Source organism: Mauremys mutica, chromosome 13 (assembly GCF_020497125.1).
Source record: "Mauremys mutica isolate MM-2020 ecotype Southern chromosome 13, ASM2049712v1, whole genome shotgun sequence".
NCBI classification, from domain to species: Eukaryota; Metazoa; Chordata; order Testudines; family Geoemydidae; genus Mauremys; species Mauremys mutica.
Genome location: NC_059084.1, coordinates 40,242,634 through 40,267,324, shown reverse-complemented (window position 1 = coordinate 40,267,324; position 24,691 = coordinate 40,242,634). Strand labels below are relative to the sequence as shown.

Here is a 24,691-nt window from a genome sequence, read left to right as displayed (position 1 = left end):
ATTCCATACCCCCAATCATTTTTGTTGCCCTTTTTTTCACCTTTTCCAATTCCAATATATGTTTTTTTTTAGATAGGGCAAATATACCTGCACATAGTATTCAAGATATGGGATCACCATGGATTGATATAGAGGCAATATGATATTTTATGTCTTAGCAATGCCTTTCCTAATGATTCCCAACATTCTATTCGCATTTTTTGACAGCAACTGCATATTGAGTGTAGGTTTGCAGAGAACTATCCACATTGACTCTCTCTCTCTCTCTCTCTCTCTTATCTCTCTCTTGAGTGGTAACAGCTAATTTAGACCCCATCATTTTAAATATATAGTTGGGATTATGTTTTCCAATGTGCATTACTTTGCATTTATCAACATTGAATTTCATCTGCCATTTTGTTGCCCAGTCATCCAGTTTTGTGAGATTCCTTTGTAACTCTTCACAGTCTGCTTTACACGTAACTCTCTTGAGTTGTTTTCTATCATCTGCAAATTTTGCCACCTCACTGTTTACCCCTTTTTCCAGATCATTTATAAATATGTTGAACAGTACTGGTCCCAGTAGTGACCCCTGGGGGGACACCACAATTTTACTCTCTCCTTTCTGAAAAATGACCATTTATTCCTACCCTTTGTTTCCTATCTTTTAGCCAATTACTGATCCATGAGAGAACTTTCCCTCTTATCCCATGACAGCTTACTTTGCTTAAGAGTCTTTGGTGAGGGACCTTGTCAAAGGCTTTCTAAAAATCTGAATACACTATATCCACTGGATCCCCTTTGTCCACCTGCTTGTTCACCCCCTCAAAAATTTCTAGTAGATTAATGAGGCATAATTTACCTTTACAAAAAACATTTTGACTCTTCCTCAACAAATCACATTCATTTATGTGTCTGATAATTCTGTTCTTAACTATAGTTTCAACCAGTTTGCCCGGTACTGAAGTCAGGCATACCAGACTACAATTGCCAGGATTACCTCTGGAACCTTTTTCAAAAATTGGTATCACATTTGCTATCCCCTAGTCATCTGGCACAGAAGCTGATTTAAATGATAGCTTACATACCACTATTTCACATACTGCAATTTCACATTTGAGTTCTTTCGGAACTCTTGGGTGAATACCGTCTGGTTCTGGTGATTTATTACTATTTAGACCAGGGGTAGGCAACCTATGGCACGGGTGCAAAAGGCGGCACACGAGCTGATTTTCAGTGGCACTCACACTGCCTGGGTCCTGGCCACTGGCCTGGGGGGCTCTGCATTTTAGTTTAATTTTAAATTAAGCTTCTTAAACATTTTAAAAACCTTATTTACTTTACATACAACAATAGTTTCGTTATATATTATAGACTTATAGAAAGAGACCTTCTAAAAATGTTAAAATGTATTACTGGCACATGAAACCTTAAATTAGAGTGAATAAATGAAGACGCAGCACACCAATTCTGAAAGGTTGCCGACCCCTGGTTCAGATTATCAATTTTTTCCAAAACCTCCTCTAATGACACATCAGTCTGGGACAGTTTCTTAGATACATCATCTAAAAGGAATGGCTCAGGTTTGGGAGTCTCCATTACATCCTCAGCCATGAAGATTGATGCAAAGTATTCATTTAGTTTTTCCGCAGTGGCCTTATCATCCTTGAGTGCTCCTTTAGAATATCCATAATCCAGTGGCCCCACTGATTGTTTAGCAGGCTTCCTGCTTCTGATGTACTTTTAAAAAATTGGTATTACTTAAATTCCAGAATGAAAGGGCCAGATTTTAAAAGTATTAAGGGATATCGTGGGATTTTCAGAAGCATCTAGGCTCCTAACACCCACTGAAATGAATACGTGTCAAACATCTAGCCCTGAATACCTGCACTGGTCCAAAACAGCCCAGATGCCTTGATCTTACGCACATACTGTTACAATTTTCCATGTATCTGAGAGAGCTTCTAGGGATGGTCAAAAGTCTAGCTGCTGCTGCTTACTGAGTGTAGCTGATTTATTGTAATATGTTGTGCTGTTGAATTATATTTTTTATTCTTTCTAACTTTAATGGATTTTAGGATGTCAACAGCTTACAAATGCAGGAGTTCTATGTACAATTAATTTAAATGAAGAATTAAATGTTGTAAAAAGAGCAATTTTCCAACACAATATTTCTCCTTTGGAAAGTTTTGTTTGGTTAAAACCAAAACTTTTCCATGAATGTGTTGATTTCAATACTGTTTTGTTTTTAAAAAATTGCGGGGCAGAGCTTTGATATTGTTCAACTATTCAGGTTTGACATTTTCAATATACACGTAGAGTATCAAAATAAAATATTTGGTTGATCCCAATTTTTTTAATAAAAAGTTTGTTTCATGGGAAATTTCAACATTCAATTAAAAACAAAAACAAGTTTCAAAATGAAGATTTTTCCAAGAAACAGAAATTCTGGATCCTGACTCCAGATTCCAGATCAACTATCTCAGTCTTTCTGACTCTTAATACATCTAATCCAAGCTGCTTCTTCTTGCACACAACCCCTGTTTTTATTAATTTAGAAGGACCATAGGGGCCCAAAGAGTCAAAGTCGTTAACATAACCCAGTCACTGTCCAACAGTTTTATACAAAGTTTGAAGTCTGGTATACAGCGACATCAGCCTGTTCAGTACCATAGCAAACTCAACGTTAATTTCTTTCACTGTTTATTAAAGACAGAGAAAAGAAGGAAAAAGAGGTAAAGCACATGGAATGTAAAGTGTAAAGTAAGGCTTTGATTGTAACAGTGTCCCTCGTTTCAGAAAGAACCCCATCAGCTATCACCTTGTTTAATACTCAGTTGAATGGCATTAAAGACAGCAGTAACTGTCCTTTGTGGGGGAAAAGGAAGAAGTTAGTTGAGATGGGCTGGATCTCATTGTGATGTTCTTGTTAACGTCTGGGTCCATTTCCTAGAAGGCAAAAAGAAAGGGGAGAGAAAAGAACAGCAAAGATAGAAAATTCAGCTTCTGTCTCTGGTGTTGACTCTCACTTCTGGTAAAATGCAGGACCAGCACACGGGATGATCGACCACTCTGAGACCTGGCAAACTTGTAGCAGCATTGGGCAGTTTAGTGAGCTGCTTTTAGCTGCCTCTTTCTGGTCACAGACTCAAAACAGGTTTGCAAAATGGGCAGTCTTGGCCAACTAAGACAGACTCTTCTTAGAGAGAAGGCAAACAGATAGGAGAGGTAGGAAAGAAGAGAAAAAACTGGGGCAGGAAACCCTACATGTATAGGTAGGAAGAGATGAAGTCTCACATCCGAGGTGTATTTGGGATTTAGCCTGTGCCACAGAAGGTGGTAACATCATCTGGGCCCTTCTTTCGGACTCGGTCTGGTCAGCACATCTCTCAGAATTAGAATGAAGAAGGTCCCGGGCTCCTAAGGGATGATGAGGGTAGGAGTCACGAGGATAAAACTCTCTATAGCTGTTGGCAGACAGCTGCTTCTTCTGCTATTTTTTTCCTGAAATCTTTTTATTTCTGAGGACCCCAAAGGGGAGTGATGAGCAGATTAGTCCATCCTCTTATTGTCAGTTGTTGGCTACATGTGTTTTCTCTCTGTTTGCTGCACCAACTCTGGCCAAGTAGTCGGTCCATAAGACCTCAATGGACCTGCCCAAAGAGTCCAGTACAATGGACCAGGTCAGTGAATGGTGGGACTTTCTCCTCCCCTCTAGGCTAGACAAAGGGATAAATAATTTATGTACCACCTTACTTTTTCATGACATGTTTGTTACCTATCTTTGTACCTTTCTCCTGATGCTTTAGACAAAACATCTCTATTCACCACCTGTCTTTGTACTTTACTCCTGAAGTTTCAGATGGAACATCACTCTTCATCACTTCTGTCAAACCATCTCATCATGTGCTAGGTTGGTGTGTTCTTGCAGTGGCCTGCTGGAAAGTATTTACATATTCAGTGTGTTTTAGCAATGCTAGCAATACTGGTGCTAAGCTCATGTTCTGGTCACTGAACTTGCAGGCAAGGATATGCTTTTGACAGGGCCTGACTTTTGCTCATAGGATAACTTTTGCTGACTTTGGTTCAGGTCTCAGGCCTTGCACCAGGCCCTGTCCACCAGACTCCCTCTTTCTACTCCATTCCCCGACTTTTTGCTCTTTTATGTGGAGGATGTTTTCCCATCAACATAAAAAAGCATAATGCATGTACTGCAGATGACCCAGCGGACTAAACACTGTTAGCTGGCCACCTTAAATTACAATCCACACATTCATGCTTCATCTGTCCCTTGGTCTGCACATTCCTCCATACCACCAATAGACAAATGACCTTTTGTCAGTTGTATAGTCCCATATATTGAATATGGAAATGTTAGATTCAGGATTTTGATTAAGGGGTGTAGTTTTGGAGTTGTTCTGAAACACTGGGATAGACATTATTCCAGAGTGTTCCACAGTGCTATGCATACAAGGAGTAAAATGGAAACTTGGAGTAATGACATCACAAATGAGGCCTTTGAATACAAATTTCTTGTAATCAGCTACTACACAGTAGTGTCCAACCATGTTGAAGGCTACCCTTTCTGCCGGTTGTTACCATCTGGTAATCTTTGCCAGGCAAGAGATAGGAGTGACTATCTTTTCCATTCAATTGGATTTGTCTGAATCTTTGTGGCCACTCACTGGAGTTGTGATGTCAACAACATTCCTGGCATAACAAGCCATGGTGCTATGCTCTTTAAATTTGCACTGCTCAATGATACACCAGTAGCGGACGTAGATCCAGTTACTGTCTTCCAGGTAAATGTACCTTAAAGACTAACAGATTTATTTGGGCATAAGCTTTTGTGGGTAAAAAAAACCAAACAGTTCTTCAGATACATGGATGAAGTGAGTTTTTTACCCATGCATCTGAAGTGGATTTTTTACCCACAAAAGCTTATGCCCAAATAAATCTGTTAGTCTTTAAGGTGCCACCGGACTCCTCATTGTTTTTGTGGATACAGATCAACACAGCTATCCTTCTGATTCTAGATGTACTGTAACCAATTTATCAACTATTGCTGTATTAGTCTGTATTCAATATTGGTAACCAGACACTGAACAGAATTGCTTTAAATAACATGTTCCTCACTTAGAATACAGTGTCATTAACTCCAAATTATGACTGGTATAATAGGGAATGTGTCCACACAACTGTAGTTACTAGGTAACTTCCATAAGCCGTACAAAAAATTGTTTACCAATTTGCTTTTTCCTTGCCTTTTATTGTTTGCTGCAATTAGTATGCTTTTTACTTGTATTTCATTAAACAGTTTAGTGTTGTCATGCACGTTATAAATGATGTACCATTTCTTCAGTAGCCAGAGCCTTACGATCATGAATTACACGTTCAGAGACAGTTTCCGCTGCCTGGTGGTCAAAATAGTTAATGTTTTGTTGTTATATTTCATAGTACCCCATCCTAAATAGATCTTCAGAGTCAGGTAACCCATAATTTCATCTAATTTTTAGAGTCCCCTATTTTGTGAAATACCAGACTGCAGAATAGTCTTTTGCAAAGCCCTTTAGTCTTCTGCACATTCCTGATAAGATGCTAGTATATCAATTAACAAAGAAGTATACAGAAATAATACAGTTGCTTTTACACAATAGTCAAATTAATCCGTGTTTCAGTGATAAAGATGTGAAACCACAGGAACATGAACTCACTTTCCTCAATAAGATGCAAGTTTAAATGACAGTTGGACCTGATCCAGCTACTGTTTTCTAGCTCTTTGCCCACTTAATTGTCCACTTATGGTAGACATTGTTGACCAGTCTGTTATTTATAAAGCATTTCATTTTTATTTTCTTGATGCCCACGGGTTTCTTCACTGTGCACAGATATCTTCTCGTGTCTTCAGTTTGTAGGATGCACCTTTAAACAGCTTAATGTTGGTTAACATAAAGTTTTTGCTTGTTTGTTTTACATTTCTCTTGTTTTCAGTTACCAAAATTTTATACACAGATTAATGTAGTTTGTTTACAATGTAATAGGGACCAAGTCTTTTATAAAACAAGTTATACTCTTGTTCTGATTGTCCAAATTCTTTAGCACAAACAGAACCATTTTAGATATGTTTGCATTTGTAGCATAGACATTCCTTTTCACTAAAGATATACATTACTGCGCATAAGAAATATAGTATTTGACTGCTAAAATAGATGCTCATCATCTTCTGTGAGAAGGTGCATTGCTCTTCCTGCTGAGCTCTGTTTTATCAAAAGGGTAACAGAATTCTTATCTGAGCTTTTTAGAGCTAATTTGATTGTGATACCAGTTCAACGTTTGTTAATTATTTGACAGGGCAAATGTTATCTACTACTATTTCCCTCTAACACAGCATAAAAGAAAAGAGTGTAAAAATTAAACTAAAATGAATTTTAAATGTGGGTCTATGCAAACACTTTGAGGGTATTTGATTTTTATGACATTTGGTTTTGTTTGGGAGACAAAGGCAAAAACCTTTTGAAATTGTTTGGTTAGCTTTAACATTTTGCAAAATAACCAGGCATCATATATATTATATTTCATGATATTTTTGCTATAACATTCTTATAACAATATTTCAGTATTTAATAAAGCAAACAAGTGTATTAACCCAAACAAGAAAATGACATTTTGCTAATATTACCTTTATATTAATGTTGAGTTTTCCCTTAACATTTTTCCTTTGAATAAAACATCTTTGTGATTGATAAACAAGAATTCTTCTTCTTTTTTTTTTTGCATTATTTGTATAGGCAAAAATATATGTACTTTTTGAGGTTTGCAAAAAAATAATTGGTATTATAATGGTTACACCCCATTAAATGTTTCAATTATTAAATATATTAAATATAATATAAAATTGACTTTTGTTGCAACAAAGTACAAAACAAAAAGAAGTAGTCGTGTGACACTCACAGCATACAACACAGGACAACATACATGACATCCAAAACAAACTTACAGTTATTTTAAAAAATGCTATTAAATGAAAGAAAAGCCAATCTCTCAACTATTACTCAGTGGTTAGGATTAAAAGCAGTGTTCATATTTCTGTTGCTTGGCAACCATATCTTCAAGGAAGTTAGGAATAATTCCAGCTATTGTGTTCCTGAAGATATTCATCACTTCTGTCACACCATGTCATTGTGTGCTAGGTCGGGGTTTTCTTGTGCTGGCCTGCTGGAATCTGTTTACACATTCAGTGCATTTTAGCAATGCTAGCAATACCGGTGCCAAGTTCATGTACCGGACACTGAATTTCTAGCCAAGTATCTGCTTTTGATAGGGCCTGACTTTTGCTCATAGCATAACTTTTGCTGATTTTGGTTCAAGCCTTAGATCTTGCACCAGGCACTGTCCTCCAGACCTTCTCTTCCCACTTCATTTGTCATTACTTTGTCAGGGGGCATGGATCAGCATTCACGTTGCACTCCCTGTCAGTACCTGGCCCTGGCTGGGGAAGCTAATGATCCAAGCAGCAAACCAAAATCAGTGATGCATCCTGGTCATATGCCACCTGAGGCTCATTGCACATATGCTAAGGAGAAGATTACTTTGTTCACCAGTGACAACTAATTTTTGATACACTGATATCAGTACATTGATTTTTGGTCCTCTGGTTTTCTTTACTAGTCATAATCTTAACACAGTCCATGAGTAGTATCAATAAAAGCCTTTCTATTTAAATTAATTCAGTTTTCTGTTTCCTTCTTACATCTTTTCATAAACAATTTTGTATAAAAGGTCATAGTGACAATTTATGAACTTTCACTCATTTTTTACAGTTGATCTTAAAATTAGGGTAAATTTGTAGGCCCAATTATCACAAGAGGCTCTGCGTACATCTTTGGTCCCACTGATCCCATTCCACTTAGGTTTATAGAGTCACAGATTCCAAGACCAGAAGGGACCACCATGAGCTTCTAGTCTGACTTCCTGTATAGCACAAGCCATAGAACTGCCCCAAAATAATTCCTAGAGCAGATATTTTAGAGATAAATCAATTATCAAACTTGTCTTTGCCGCTCTGGATACATGGGTTAATCAAAACAAATAAAACAAAACAAAACAAAAAATCACACAGCTCTCTTCCAAATTCACATTCTTGGACTAAACCTTGGGCTCATAAATCAGGTGCCTGAGATGGGATACTGATAAGGATGAAATTAAACTGAGGCTGCTACGTGAACATCTAGGTTTACCATCTACAAATTAAATTATACTGTTTCTTCTTTCTTAGGTTTACTCCATGGCAATCAAAGACTGAGGAAATCAAATGTCCATCATGGAATTAATTCTTCTGTGATTCAGGAATCTCCCTGACATACATGTTCTTTTCTTTACACTGTCTCTAGTGATCTACTTTAAGGCGATGGCTGGAAACGTGCTCATTGTTGTACTAGTTGTGGCTGATCAGCACCTTCACACTCCCATGTATTTATTCCTGGGGAACATGTTCTGCTTGGAGACCTGCCACACCTCCACCATCCTGCCTGACTAGGGATATAAACATTTCTTATTTTTCAATTGAGCCTCATAATTGTTTATATATTAACAAAAATCTATCAACTGCGGATGTTTAATAAATAATTCTCTGTCTTCTACATGTCCCAAAATCTCCTGGTCAGTTCCCTTGTATATAAACTGATAGACAAATGTTAATTTTTGCTAGAGTATAACAAAATGGAAATAATTAGAGTTGATTTGTAGAGTATGTATGATTCCTTTGAGCTGGCCATTTGGCTCATCCTTGTGTGAAAATCGAGTAGCAGAACTAAGTGAATAGGTTATATGGATTTGTCAGCAGGGTCTGAGCTGGGGAGGAGGATTTAAGGGGCTGACCTTGTTTGCATGGAGACACCCACCCTGATTAGCATGACGGGGCTGTTTTGCCAAAATGATCTCTTTTGGCTGGTGTTGGATCACAAATCACTTTGTTATTGGGGGAACGGGTAATAAAGGGTTGTTATTCTTATTGTGTGAATCAAGGGCAGCAGAACCGTGCTTGGCATACCCTGATTGAGGGACTCACCCTCAACTAAACTGCACTTGCTAGGCAGCAGACATGTGTGCCAAAGCCCAGTGGAGCTGAGAGAGGTTGGGGATAGGTACTTGAAACTGATGGGGTCCTACACACCATCTGACCCTTCCTCTCTTCACTGTGTAATAACAGAGCTAGTAAAGAATCAAGAGAGAATCTTGTTGCAACAACAATGGAGCTGAAATCACTGATAATGAGTGCAGATTGTCCTTCAGTAATTGAGAATTTAGGGTAGGCTGTCCATTTAGTAAATACACTCCATGTGGAAAGTATTACAGTTATTTTCCCCACTGTGCTTCTCATTGGCACTACAGACCATCCTTCCTGGTATTGCTGATGTCTGGTGATGTGTTCTATGTAGATATCCCTTGACCACCTGGTGATGTCCGATACCATGAGTTGCTACATCAGCCGAGCATAGCGCTGATTGATTCGGCATTCTCTCAACACTCACTCATTACTGGGGTCCCATGTGCCCAGGGCTCCAATGATCAGCGCATGTGTCTGAATATGGTAACCCTTAGTTCTCAAGGTTTCAGCCAGATGGGCGTATTTCTCCACCTTTGAGCTCAGGCATTGTGGGAGGCCGGGGTCCTGTTCTCAAAGAAAACTGTGATGTCCACCATCATGATCTTCTTCTGGTCCTTGTTGGTGCTGATAATGTCCAGTCACAGTTGACTGTCAGTTCCAGGGATGGCAGAGTTCACAGCCACTTTCCCTATGGGTGGTGGGATGGCTCTGACTAGACGATCATGGATGGTGTTATATCACAGCTCCCTGATTCTGGAATGGGGCTTGCAGATACACAGGATGTGGAGTAGTGTCTCATTGGCATAGCCACACTTCCTGCATCATTTGTCCCGATTTCCATGGCAGATGGCTCCATTAAGCAGGACACAGTTGAATTGGGCTCTGTGGATGAACCTCCAGTCAGCAAGTGGAAGTGGTTGCTGGCATCCCACTTGCACATCACCTCGAACTCCAACTTCCATTTCAGATTTTCAAAGTATTGACCCCAGATGGCATCCTTCAGGGTCCTCTCCAGCATGGTTATACCTCAGAGAATGATGATTGTGTGCTTTGCATTCTTCATCTGTGGCACCAGGACTTCCAGATCTTGGCATTCCTCGCACCACATCAAGCCGCAGCTGATGTGCATCTCCAGTCATCGCATAGAATTGTGGGCACGAGTCCAGAGTGAATCAAAGTCTCCCCCATCTCTTCCAAATTCACCTTCCAGTGAGCCACTCAGGTAGGTGGTGACATTTTGATTGGAGGGGGTACTTGCGATTTGCTTCTTGATGACATCCTGCATAGCACTTTGTGCAATGCCCCTCACCATGGAATCCGAGCTGATTTTCAGTGGCACTCACACTGCCTGGGTCCTGGCCATTGGTCCGGGGGGCTCTGCATTTTATTTAATTTTAAATGATGCCTCTTAAACATTTTAAAAACATTATTTACTTTACATACAACAATAGTTTAGTTATATATTATAGACTTATAGAACAAGACCTTCTAAATATGTTAAAATGTATTACTGGCACGCAAAACCTTAAATTAGAGTGAATAAATGACGACTCGGCACACCACTTCTGAAAGGTTTCCAACCCCTGATGTAAAGTCTTGTTCCAGGTCCCCTGAACAGTAAACGTGGGGTAGAGGATGAAGGCACTGTGTGCTGTGTGCTGTTCTGAGCTAAGCGGTTGAACACACCCTTGAAGTATGAGAATAGTCTCTCCGACGGGACTGATCAGTAAGATGAGATCCTGTTGAGAATCTCTCTCATAGCTTTAGGATGGTGTGCTGCTTGCCTGAAGCTAGAATCCAGGGTGTGATGGAGTGTTTGCTGAGACTGATCAAGACCTCGGATCACTACCCCTTCCTACTTCTCCATATGGGCACCAATGATACTGCCAAGAATGATCTCGTGTGGATCAAAGCACACTACATGGCTCTGGGTAGAAGGATAAAGGAGTTTGAGGTGCAAGTTGTGTTCTAGTCCATCCTCCCTATTGAAGGAAAAGGCTCAGGCAGGGACAGTCGAATTGTAAATGTGTGGTTACGCAGGTGGTGCAGAGGACTTTGGATACTTCTACCATGGGATGCAGTTCCAGGAAGAGGATTGCTAGGAAGAAATGGGATCCACCTAACAAAGAGAGGGAAGAGCATCTTCGCAGGCAGGCTTGCTAACCTAGTGAGGAGGGCTTTAAACTAGGTTCACCTGGGGATGGTGACCTAAGCCCAGAGGTAAGTGGGGGGGGGGGTGATACCAGGAAGAAACACAAGGAGGTACAAGACAGGAAGTCTCCTGATTCATACTGAGAAAGTAGGGCAATTGGCTAGTTATCTTAGGTGTATGTACACGAACACAAGAAGCCTGGGAAACAAGCAGGAAGAATTGGAAGTCAAGGATCTATGATATGATTGGAATATCAGGAACTTGGTGGGGTAGTTCACATGACTGGAGCACTGTCAGGATGGGTATAAACTGTTCAGGAAGGACAGATACAGGAGGAAAGGTGGAAGCATTGCATTGTATGTAACAGATCAGTATGATTTCTGAGCAGACAGAGCTCCAGTTTGAAACTGGAGAAAAGCCTCTTGAGAGTCTTTGTTTAATGTTTAATGGTGAGAGCAACAACGGGGAGGTCCCAGATGACTGGAAAAAGGCAAAAAGATAGTGCCCATATTTTAAAAAGGGAAGAAAGAAAACCAGGGGAACTACAGCTTCACTTCAGTCCCTGGCAAAATCAAGGAGCAGGTCCTCAAAAAATCCATTTCGAAGCACTTGGAGGAGAGGAAGGTGATCAGGAACAGTCAACATGGATTCCCCAAGGCCAAGTCATGCCTGACCAATCTGATTGCCTTCTATGATGAGATAACTGACACTGTGGATATGGGCAAAGCAGTAGATGTGATATATCTTGACTGTAGAAGCTTTTGATACGGTCTCCCACAGTATTCTTGCCAGCAATATAAAAAAGTATGGATTGGTTGAATGGACTAAAAGATGGATAGAAAGCTGGCTAGATTGTCGGGTTCAATGAGTAGTGATCAACGTCTCGATGTCTAGTTGGCAGCCGGAATCAAGTGGAGTGCCCAAGGGGTCAGTCCTGGGGATGGTTTTGTTCAAGATCTTTATTAATGTTCTGGATGATGGGATAGATTCCACCCTCAGCAAGTTTGCAGGTGACAGTAAGCAGGGGGGAGAGGTAGATAAACTGGAGGGTAGGGATAGGGTCCAGGGTGAGCTAGACAAATTGGAGGATTGGCCCAAAAGAAATATCATGAGGTTCAAGAAAAACAAGTGCAGAGTTCTGCACTTAGGAAGGAAGAATCCCATGCACTGCAACAGGCTGGGGACTGACTGGCTAAGCAAGAGTTCTGCAGAAGAGGACCTGGGGATTACAGTGGATAAGAAGCAGGATATAAGTCAGCAGTTTGCCTTTGTTGCCAAGAAGGCCAATGGCATATTGAGCTATATTAGCAGGAACATTGCCAGCAGATCAAGGGAAGTGATTATCTCTCTTCAGCACTGGTGAGACCAAACCTGGAATATTGCATCCAGTTTTGACCCCCCCCACACACACTACAGAAGGGATATGGACAAACTGGAGAGAGTCCAGCGGAGGACAATGAAAATGATTAGGGGGCTGGGGCACATGATTTACAAGGGGAGGCTGAGGGAACTGGGATTATTTAGTCTACAGAAGAGAAGAGGGAGGGGGGATTTAATAGCAGCCTTCAACCAGGGGAGGAATGGCTCCATGGTTTGAGCACCGGGCTGCTAAACCCAGGGTTGTGAATTCAGCCCTTGAGGGGGCCATTTAGGGAACTGGGGTAAAAATCTGTCTGGGGATTGGTCCTATTTTGAGCAGGGGGTTGGACTAGATGACCTCCTAAGGTCCCTTCCAGCCCTGATATTCTATGATTCTAACTGCCTGAAGGGGATGGAGGATGGAGCTAGGCTATTCTTGGGGGTAGCAGATAACAGAAGAAGCAGCAATGGTCTCAAGTTGCCCTGAGGGAGGTCTAGGTTGGATATCAGGAAACACTATTTCACAAGGGGGGTAGTGAAGCACTGGAATGGGTTACCTGGGGGGGGTGGAATCTCCATCTGTCATAAATATAAAGGGAAGGGTAACAGCCTTCTTGTATACAGTACTATAAAATCCCTCCTGGCCAGAGGCACAACATCCTTTTACCTGTAAAGGGTAAAGAAGCTCAGGTAACCTGGCTGGCACCTGACCAAAAGGACCAATAAGGGGACAAGATACTTTCAAATCTGAGGGGTGGGGGGGAAGGCTTTGTTTTTGTCTGTTCTTTTGTCTGTCTGTTCTATGTGCTTGTCAGATTCATATCAAGGAAGCAAGCAATCCAACTCCATTAGAATTAGTAAGTACTAGCAACTGAATGCATTAGCTTACTTTTATTATGGCTTGTGATTTTCTCTGTGCTGAGAGGGAGAGGGGTTTTCTTTTTGTAACTTAAAAGTTTTGCCCAGAGAGAAATTCTCTGTGTTTTGAATCTGATTGCCCTGTGAGATTATCTTGCATTCTAATTTTACAGAGGTGCTTCTTCACCATCCTTAGAGGTTTTTAAGGCCCGACTTGACAAAGCCCTGGCTTGGATGATTTAGTGGGTGTTGGTCCTGCTTTGAGCAGGGGATTGGACTAGATGACCTCCTGAGGTCTCTTCCAACCCTGATATTCTATGATCCGGCCCTTCAGACATTTTAATTCTGCCCTCAAGCTCCAGCTGGTCCTGGGCTTGCCCTGCTCTGCACATGCTGGGGCTCCACCTATAATTAAGTCAGTACCATATTTGGAACACTACACATTTCCCATGCATTACACATACTGGGTTGGATTTCCAAAGAAGTCTGAGGGAATTTATCATCACTCACACTGAATTTCACTTGAAATTAGGCAATCATTTCTTTAACCCATCCATCAGTTAGTGTGAATCACCACAATGGGATAAAATCAAATTGCTGGCCATTTATTATCCTGAATGCAAAACAACATTTTTACGATATATGACACAGACTCGTTGGAATTCTTAATATTTCAATCTGTTTTTATTCATATGGGTGTAACTCCTTTGGGGTTTAGAGATCATGGCCCTTTAAATCTTTTTCCTGGGGGGAAGGGGAGAGTAATAAAAAGGAGGGAAACTCCACCGCGGGACTGGAGCTCCAGGGAAGGGGAGAGGCATCTGGCAGGCCCTGGAGAAGTGAAGCAGAGAGAAACTGCCTGAGGCCTGAGCAGGACAGCCCAGGACAGGAGCCAGGAGGGGCACTGTGCCAGGGGGGAATCGCCCGAGAAGGACAGGCCGGAGCTGGACCCAGCATCACAGCTGCCCAGAGCTGCGTGGGGCTGTGAGTACTGGGGCTTGTGACTCTGCACTGGGAACAAGGAGGGAGGTTGTAACTAGTTAAGTGGGGAGGTGGTCGCTCTTGGGGGCTTTGCAGAGAGCGGCAGAAGAGGGCACCGGACGGGTTTGTTGAGGAAAGTTCACTGGTGCCGAAGACAACGAGGCGCACCCAAGACTCACCACGGGACTGGAACTTTGCTCAGGACTCGTGAACTCTGTGCGCAGACACATTGCTCAGTGTCTGCCCTGTCAGACTGTGCTACCACTGGGCCCATGGGTCCTTGGTTTGGATGCAGCCTTGTTTTACTGCTCCCCCTATATTTCCCCTTGTTGTTTTTCTCCTCTCATCCCTCTGTAAATAAATACTTTCCTTTGTTATATCCATTGTACTTTTCCTGTGGGTGGGTGTGTTCACTCTGGGGGGGTTGGAACAGGTGCCCCTGGGGTGGAAGGGATTTCTCCTGCTGCATTCCTGCACGCGCTTCCTCTTGGCCAGAGCTGCTTGCAGAGCAGACTCCATCTTGGCCACGAGGGCGCTAAAGTTACACGGGAAGCCACCAGACACCAATTTATCCATAAATTCCTTTATTAAATCAAAAGGCCAAATAGCATTTTGCACAATTGTTCTAAACATGCGGACCCACCTAAAATAAGCAGTCACTACCCCCAAACAGTAAAAAAAAATGTATAAGCGTTTGATCAAGGTTCTTACAAAGGGGCTAAACCCAGGGGTGCTTAGACCCGTATTGGTCAGCTCCAATATGTTTATGAGGGTAGTAGCAAGAAGCCTTTAAGAGCTAACTTTTTATACCTTTTAAAAAACAAGAGATGTTATTCTGACTTCAGCTAAAAAACTTGAGACAAAGCACCCTTATTTCCAGTCTTAAGAGAGAGAAGATTTACAACCTCCTTTCTTTCCAAGACCTTTCCTTCCTATCTCTTCCCCTTCTTCTTGCTTTCCTTTACTCTAGGGTTCATGTAGGTCCTGATATCTGAGATAACACTGGTATGTGGAGTGGGAAGGGACATGTTGGCTCATTTTAAGACCAACTCTTTTTGTGTTATTTAAAATAATTTGCATCCATGCCAATCTGTCAGAGGCCTTCTTTTGAGAAAATGCCCTTTATTTCATTAGTTATTCTTTGAACCAGAAATCCTCACTATTTCATTCCTTCTGGCCTTCTAACATATTATTTTCAAGGCCTTCCTTCTACTGGCTAGTCAGGGCCTCTCTTTACAACACATATTTCTTTAACCAAGCTTACACTAACTTTAATTCATTAATTTCATATTTATCCTACAAGAGTCATACAGTTTAAGGCCAGAAGAGTCCACCACATCATCTTATCTGATCACATGCATATCACAGGCCATCACTCAGCACCAGCACATGAAACCAAACAACCAAAATCCGACTAAAATATCACAACCCTCAACATTATTGTGTGCCACGGGCAGCGAATAGGCAGCCAATAGGAGGGGATGTTATATTAATTTAGTTGGAATATATGGGCCCAAAGAGTCAAAGATGTTAACATAACCCTATAAATAAAATTAAACAGTTTTTAAAAGGCTCAAGGCATGGTACACAGAGATCTCAGCCTGCTAAGCATTATGGCAAACATCCCCTTAACTCTTTATTAAAGATTCAGAAAAGAAGGAAAACCTGTTAAAGTATTTTAAATGTAAAATATTAAATAAAGTTTTCATGCTAACAACATCCCTTGTTCCCTTTCCATTTAGCTATAACTTTAGAAGTAAAACTCCTTGTCTGACATTCTTTTAGAATGATGATAATAACTATTTAGAGAAGATGATAATAACTATTCTTTTGGGGGAAAAGAGAATAAGTTCAGTTCAGGTGGGCTGGGACTGTCATGGCTGCTGTTTTTAAAGTCTGATCCCATTTCCTATAAACCAAACAAGACAAACACACACAAAAGGGGAGAGAGAAAAACAGCAAAGGGAGAAAATGCAGCTTCTCTCTGTGATGTTGACTCTCCCTTGCAATATTACTGCTGGAGAAACACAAGCCCAGCATGTGGTGTTATCGGCCACTTTCAGACAGGGCAAACTTGTACTAGGGTGTACTGTTTAGGTCACTGCTTTTAGCTGCCTCTTTCTGGTCATAGACTCACAGCAGTGTTGCAAAATATACAGTCTGGGCTGGCTAAGACAGACTCTTATTAGACAGAAAGGAAAAGGAGAATGAGAGAGGTGGGAAAGAAAAGAAATAAGGCAGGGAAGGAAAATGGATGTAGAGAGGAGAAAAGGGGAGTTGCAAATTGTCACATCCCAGGTGGTGGTTGGGATTCAGCCAGACCGCGGCGTCATCTGGATCCCTCTTTCTGGCCTGGTTTCATCAAGACTTCTCTCAGGTTCATGATGTCAAAGGCCCAGCAATGTCACAGGGCATCCTAAAGTCCCAGGAGATTGTCAGGGTGGCCGCCATGATGGTGACACTCAGTTCCCCTCTCCCACCCCCCCACTTCAGTTGGCATTTTTTGCTCTCACATTTCTCTCCAAAGCCTTATTTTAAGGACCCCAAAAGGGACTGATGGGTAGAAAATTTCACTCTTTAGTTATTTACTTATGTCCAGCATTTCTTAAGCCTATGGCCTAATATAGCTAAGCTAAAATCTTATAGGTTTCAGCCTGTGGGCCTTGCATTTCAGCCGTGCTTTATTTAGATACCTAATGCATACTTATCACTTCTAAATACTTATCAGTCTTATCCTTCTATAATCCAACAACTTAAATGTATTTAGCATACAATGGTTATATATAACATAGCATATGAGTTGATTAATGAATATTAAAATGAACTAATTGGCTACAGCTTCCCCCTTGACAGGGTGGTTATTATGAAACAAATGAAGCATAATAAGAACCCTGTCACGCACATATTACCTAATGATAAACAGCAAATGTAATTTGTATAACAATAAAACACATGTGTAACTTAAATCTATGTGTAAATTTATTGTTTTATACTTATTAGGAATTAGTTATTTCTCTAGGGATCATGTTAAGTGGTGGCTCTATTTTTTCCCTGGACATCGGTGCAGCTGCATATGGAGACTTTGGAACTTGATGTGGGTTTATGCAATACATATCCTCATAAATTGTTTAGTCTCTTACAGCAGTTCTAGTTGATACTGGTGAGTTCCCTGTAGATAAAAGGACCATGGAAATAGGTTGGACTGAACAAGACTGGGCTTAACCCTCTATTTACTTATGATTCTATTTTTTCTGTATAAAATAGTGTAAAAATAATACCCACAGTGACGATACTATGGATAACAATCCCTTCCTTCCATCCAATTTCCATCCTTATAAGAGTGATGAAAACTCCATTTGAGCTGCTACCCTGCAAATTGTATGTGCTTGTCTGCCTTATTCCTGTCATTACTAATTTCAATTTAATGTGAATTTCTTCTAACAACTCTTTTAGCTGTAAAATTAATGGTGGTATAAACGCACAAAACATTGGAGTACTTTGTTTGATAAGATTTTGATAATCCAGGTTGCTAAGAATAACCATTTCATTTTCAAAAACTAGCACTGGGAATTATTGTTGTGTGCCTAAAAATTGTAGGTACTTGTGGCTTAAAACAAAAATCTGGATTTATGACCACACATCTAAATTGACCATAATAAAATTATTTGTGATTTGATACTACACAATACTGTTCCTATCTGTCATAGGTCTCCCTTTACATATGAGATCTCCATTTGGTTAGTTGCAACTGGACATGATTCTAAAGCTCTGTTGACTTGCAGTAGATTCATTTGGTGCCTTTCCAGCTGGCTACATCAGGGAAGTGTTACCTCAAACACATTGCACCTGCAGATCCACTGACGCTCCCACTGAGAGCAACAAGTCATCTGTGGGACTTTCCATGTTTGGGCATTGTGATGATATATCACCAGCCGAAGTACTTTCATTCATTCTCTGTAGATGTTGTCTTTTAAGTTACCCATGGAATGGACAGAAGCGAATTGATTAAAGACATGCTTATTTGGATCAAACATCAGTAATGATAATTTGAACGAGACATATAAGGATTTTGAAATATCACAAGTTTTCTGTATATAACATGTCATGATTTGGATGTGGTATCCCAGATTCCAACTTTTTAATTGAACCAAATGATATTTTTTTTAACATTTAATTAGACATTTGACTTTTTCTTCTCTGTGTTTTTGAATACTGATTTAAAATCTATTACCATTAATTAATTCTGGTACTTTTCTTAATTTGAAGAATTATAAGGTATTATCAAAAGCGTTGATTACATATTCACCATAAGCTGAACAAATTATTTCTTTTCCAAAATAGTTATTTTTCCTAATCATTATTATATTGTATTTTATCAATTGATTCATCTGATTTTGAGTTTTATTAAACAATTTGGTTATTTCATGCATGAAAATCATTCTTGAGTTGCTAAATCATGCATTTCTTTCAACATTGGGTCAATTACTTGATTAGTTTCTTCCTCAACCACATAATGGATATGTCTCTTGATTTTTTCAGCATCGACCTTACTTCATATTGACATTCCTGTACCAAATAAACCTGTAAAATTGTTAACATTTGAAAAGGATTAAGCCCTCGTTTTCTTCTGGGAACAGAAAAGCTGTTTTTTATATCGATACCTAGATAGGCAATATTTTGTACTTGTTGCTTATAAAAAGTAAGTTTACTTATAAGGAGTACTAGGAGTATTGAAATGAAAAATCCAACTTTAGTATCCTTACAAGAACTGAATTTATTCATTGGCAATTAGATAGATTTCCCACATCAGTGATATGCATAAATTGCACTTGTTTAATTAGTACCCCTGGTATAGACATGGCTGTAAGAACACTAGCAAGGCCTTCTTGTAGCACTGGACATTCCACAGGGTTCAGCGACCCATAGTCCTTTTTCACTACTATTGCCTGTACCTCTATTTTATTAATTTAAATTAATAAATTAAGTACTTTCATTCATTCTCTGTAGATGTTGTCTTTTAAGTGACCCACGGAATGGACAGAAGCGAATTGATTAAATACATGCTTATTTGGATCAAACATCAGTAATGATGTAATTTCCCTATTTCCCTATGTTAAGTTCTCCTCACACCTTCTATGGGTCATCTTAATTATCACTTCAAAAAGGTTTTTTTCCTCCTGCTGATGATAGCTCATCTCAATTGATTAGACTTTTCCTGTTGTTATGCATACTTCCACCTTTTCATGTTCTCTGTATGTATAAATATCTCCTGTCTGTGTGTTCCATTCTATGCATCCGAAGAAGTGAGCTGTAGCTCACGAAAGCTCATGCTAAAATAAATTTGTTAGTCTTTAAGGTGCCACAAGTACTCCTGCTCTATTTTAAAATATTTGTTAATAACTGTTACACTACTCAAAGACCTAATTTGGATACAGGCTTCATATTCTCCTTTATTTTTATAGTCTAAGTTATATATGGTCAGTGCTCCATTTTGTTTACTGAGCTTTGGCATTTGGTTTTGTTTTTCCATGATCCATATGGGATTTCATCTGTTGTTGGTGAAGATTTATCTTCAGTTGTAACATATGTTTTATATCCTCCCCACTCTGGATTACTTTTAAGAGAGTGAATTTTTTCCTTCAATTTAACAAAGTCATTTGATCATTTTTTCTATGTCAGATTCAAGAACAAGTTTCTCACCTATTACTCCTTTAACCTTTTGATTAAATTTGTTATGAGCGGTTGGAAAAACTGTTTGACCGACTAATTTTTTTTTTGGAAAATAATGTACATACCTTCCTCCAAATTTCTGAACCTCCAATGGAAAATCCTTTCACAATACACAATCCTTCCACAATGCTCATCTTTCAATGCTAGATGTACCGCTATCTATACAGACTTGACATATGACTTTGCACCTTATGTATTTTTTAAAGTTGTACCGTTAGTCCATGCGGTAAACAGTATTTTATCACAAGTCTTAGTTATAAATTGTTCTTGTGCAGATTGATATCCCATTCAAAGAAAATTTCAGTTGAAAGGTGTGGTGTAATCCCTTGTAGTCCTTGAGGATGGAGCTCGGCTGTTCTGAGTAGTGGTAGATGACAGAAAAAGGAGCAATGGTCTCAAGTTGCAGTGGTGGAGGTCTAGGTTGGATATTAGGAAACACTATTTCACTAGGAGGGTGTTAAAGCATTGGAATGGGTTACCTAGGGAGGTGGTAGAATCTCCATCCTTAGAAGCTTGACAAAGCCCTGGCTGGGATGATTTAGTTAGTGTTGGTCCTGTTCTGAGCAGGGGGGTGGACTAGATACCTCCTGAGATCTCTTCTAACCCTAATCTTCTATGATTCTATGCTTCTATCTTGGCTTATTCGTTCTCGTGCCCAGATCACTCTTATCATTGGATCCTGAGCCTCAAGAGGCAAGTTTGAGGCTAGTCCCAAAATAATTCTCATTTGCCTTGGAGGTTCTTGTTTTACTGGAACAGTCTGGTTGTTTTGTTTGAAGTGCAGCATTACAGCAGTATTGCAGCATCAGCGTTGTTATGACATGCATTTTTTTTCTTTTCCCTCTTCTAGGCTATCTGTTTCTAATCCTCCACTTCCTCTTTTGCAGTACACGTCTGTAGTTCCTCTGCCTGTGGAAATATATTTCTTGTATGGTACAATCTTAAGTGATTAGCATGATAGAATGTATTCACCTTTCTTTTCTCTTTTGTGATCCTAATTCTATATACAGAGAGGAACTGAGTTCATCCATAATATAGTGTGACCCAGTTCATTGGTTACAGAAATTGCATTCTGGTACAACATATGATAGGAGCATCATCTGATTTCCATTTTTCCAAGTGCTCTCTCTTTTGCCTTTATCAAAGTAGCCTTTTGTCTTTTGTTTGGATTTTCCCAATTTAACAGCTAATGGAAAGTGAATCTGCTTAAATGAGTGTAGATAGGACTCCAGTTTGACTCCCTCTAGCTGTGTGCCACTGGCATGCCTCAAGAGATGCTGCAGCATTCACATGGTTAGCCCAGTCATTACCTCAATGGTTGTACAGCCTGTGGAGGGAGTTGGATTTGCCCTGAGTGTCATTAAAATGAGTGGAATTAGAGTGTCCCCACTGCATTCTGTTGGAATCTACCTGATTCTGCAGCATTAGTCTGATGGTGCAATTTGTTCACTCTACCATCCCTGATGATTTAGGCCTATTTGGAATGTGCAATTTTTTTGCACTCCCAAGAACTGCAAACCCATTTGGAAGACTTGCCCAGTAAAATGTGTTCCTTTGTCTGGCTCTGCCCAAGTGTGGAGTCTCCAGCGAGAGAAGACTAGTTCCACTAAGATTGTTGTTGTAGCTAAAGCAGCATTGCCTTAAGGGGAATTCATCCACCTATTTAGAGAGTGGATCAACAATAAGGCTACATTTTAGTCACAGGTGTTTTTAGTAAAAGTCATGGACAGGTCATGGGCAGTAAAAAAAATTCACAGACCGTGACCTGTCCATGGCTTGTATTATATACCCCAGACTAAATATTGTGGGGTGGCAGTCCGTAGGTCACTGCGGGTGCTCGAGTGGGAACAGCTGGGAACCTTGGTTCTGGGGCAATTAGTGGGGCTGGTAGGCTCCCTACCCAGCTCATTGTGATGCTCCCTGGAAGCGGTGACATGACCCTCCCTCCACACACTGCCCCTACCCCAAGTGCCATCTGCACAGCTCCCATTGACAGCTGCAGTCACTTACCATTGGACAATATAGATCACATGACCAGAGCTGAGCGTAGAATGAGGCACAGCCACAAAGTGTTTCTAGATGGAGCAGGCCAAGTAGAAGGTTCTAAGGGTTATTAAAGGTCATTAGCAAAAAGCCAAGGGGTTCCACTATAGCACAACAACAAAAAGCTCATTAGGGAAGGTCATAGCTCTTAAGTAAACAACTGGAGTGAGCATGTGGGAAACGTAGGCAACATCCAAGGATGAGTTAATGCATGACAGTGAGCATATGTTATCTAAGGTTAAGAATAGATCGTATAAAAGCACTGAAGACTAGGGCACTATAAAGGGAAGAAGACAGGCAGAAGACAAGCAGGTGCTGGCCAGAAGAGCTGCTGGAAAGAAGTTAAAAGCTGCCGAGAGACCTGACCACAGACAGAGGAGCAAAGCTGACTGGCCAGAGCTGACTAGGGAGAAGCAGAAGCTGCAATCAGCAGACAGCAACAAGCAAATAATACGGCAAAGCCAAAGAGCAGAGTAAGCCTGCTAGTTTTTAATTATAGTATTTCATAAATGTCAAGAATTGTTGTCTGTGTTTTGTTATGGCCTGGCCTTCTGTAGCAAAGTGCACCGCTTAGAATCATTTAAACTGTGCTCTCTTGTGGTCTAGCTGCTCTTTAATTTACAATAAGAGAATTTTAGGTTACACTGTAGTAGGGATTATTAGATACATTAATAAAAAGATATTTTGCTTTGAAAAGAATATTGCCTGTGTCAGAAGGTTACATACATGTTCTCCAAGTATTTTCCTTTATTACCCTGGACTGGAGGCCCATATCTTGGGAAAGACAAACCAAGAGGGTGTTTGGCAGGTTATTTAGGTGTACCCAAAGCCTATTTTTCAGGGTTACAGCATCATTATAGATTTGTATCCTGACATCCACTGAAAAGAACAGGGCCAGCTGTGTTCCACAATGCTTCTCTTCTGGGTCAATTTCTTGTGTATGCTCTCTTGAGACGATCTGTCAGAGAACAATGCCAATGACAACACTGGACTGGGCTGATTTTCTTTGGTTATAATTAACTTTAAAATAATTGGAGCTGTGTGAATGTACAATGTCTCTGTTCTTTTGCAGCCAAAGGGAAATACATTACTAATATGGCTAGAATTTTCAGCACAACCTATGAGAGTTGGGTGTCCAAATCCATTTGAAATTCAAAAGGAGTTGGGTGTCTGGAAAAAAAATAGGTTGGCTTGAAAATCCCAGGATGATCTATCTATCTTCTGCTGTCTCTCTTCTATCTGTCTGGCTTCTATTTATCTATATTGTATCATCTATATATGTGTCTATTTATATTTCTTTATAATTAACTTTAAAAGAATTGAAGGTGTGTGAATGTAGACATTCTCTGTTCTTTTGTAGCAATAGGGCAATAAATTACTAATATGGCTAGACTTTTCTGCAGAACCATGAGAGTTGGGTGCCCAAATCTGATTGAAATTCAAAAGCAGTTGGGTGTCTGAAAAAAAAATTGGCTACCTTCTACATCCCAGGATCTCTCTCTCTTTCTGTCTCCCTCTCTCTTTTCTATCTCTCTATCTTCAATTTGTCTATTTTCTATTGTAGACAATACTTTTAGTTTATTGTTCATTTATTGCGTTATGTTATAATTAACTAACATATTATGTCATCTATTATCACTGTATGCTAAATAGAGTTAAATTGTAGGATTATAGAAGGATAAGATTGATGAGCAGTTAGAAGGGATAATTATGTGTTAGGTATCGAAGTAAGTAGGGTTGAAACACAAGGCCTGTAGGCTCATGACTACAAGATTTTAGCTTAGCTATTTTAGGCCTTGGAGCTAAGAAATGCTGACATAAGTAAGTGACTGAAGAATAACCAGATGCCCTAAGTTTATGGGGAAAGAGGAACCAAGTGGTAATATTGCGAAACATTATCTGGAAGATTAATTTTATCTGTTTCTGACATGTCTTAACTACAGGATACAGGTTGTGTGTCAATGCTAATGAGAATAAAGAGAACGTACACAACCTATAGAAATCAGGGTCCCTTTAGTTTCTAGGGGTCATCAGACCAATAAGGAAAAGGAGGGTTAACACTTTTATGGACATGCACAGAATGTAGGTATAGACAGACTCACATTAGAAAATGAGGGTGCCAACAGCGGGAAAATTCAGCTCCCTGTGGGAAATTCCAGCATGAATCATCCCTCTACTGATGATCAATCCATGAGAGACCCACCAGACCACAACACTATTGTTAAGACTGTGAGTATAACTATATTTGTAACTTCTGCATAAGTCTGTATAGGATTTCTATATGCTTTGGTAATCATAGCTTTAATTATAATTTTAACAAAACTTGTAAAAGAGACTGGACCTTGTACTTGTGAATGTCTGTGTTGTCACTACCCTGGGTATTCATGTGTTCCTAGAGACTCTAAATTTGAAGCAAGTAGCAGAGGTGACTTTCATTCTGTTAAGCTTGAAAATGTAGCCACTAGAGTCATTACCACATTACA

At 40.0% G+C, this 24,691-nt stretch overlaps 1 protein-coding gene across 2 annotated transcripts in view; it reads left to right on the top strand.

The window, feature by feature from the left end:
- The first annotated feature begins 14,270 nt into the window (after positions 1–14,270).
- Positions 14,271–24,691, top strand: part of LOC123348732 (cytosolic phospholipase A2 gamma-like) — a 34,915-nt gene continuing 24,494 nt past the window's right edge. Inside the window, exon 1 of one of the 2 annotated variants that reach the window (XM_044986351.1) lies at positions 14,271–14,438. The gene's annotated coding sequence lies outside the window, so the exon portion shown is untranslated. Of the gene's footprint in view, positions 14,439–24,238; positions 24,438–24,691 lie in introns of those variants that run through there. The other variant, XM_044986350.1, reaches the window with a different exon arrangement.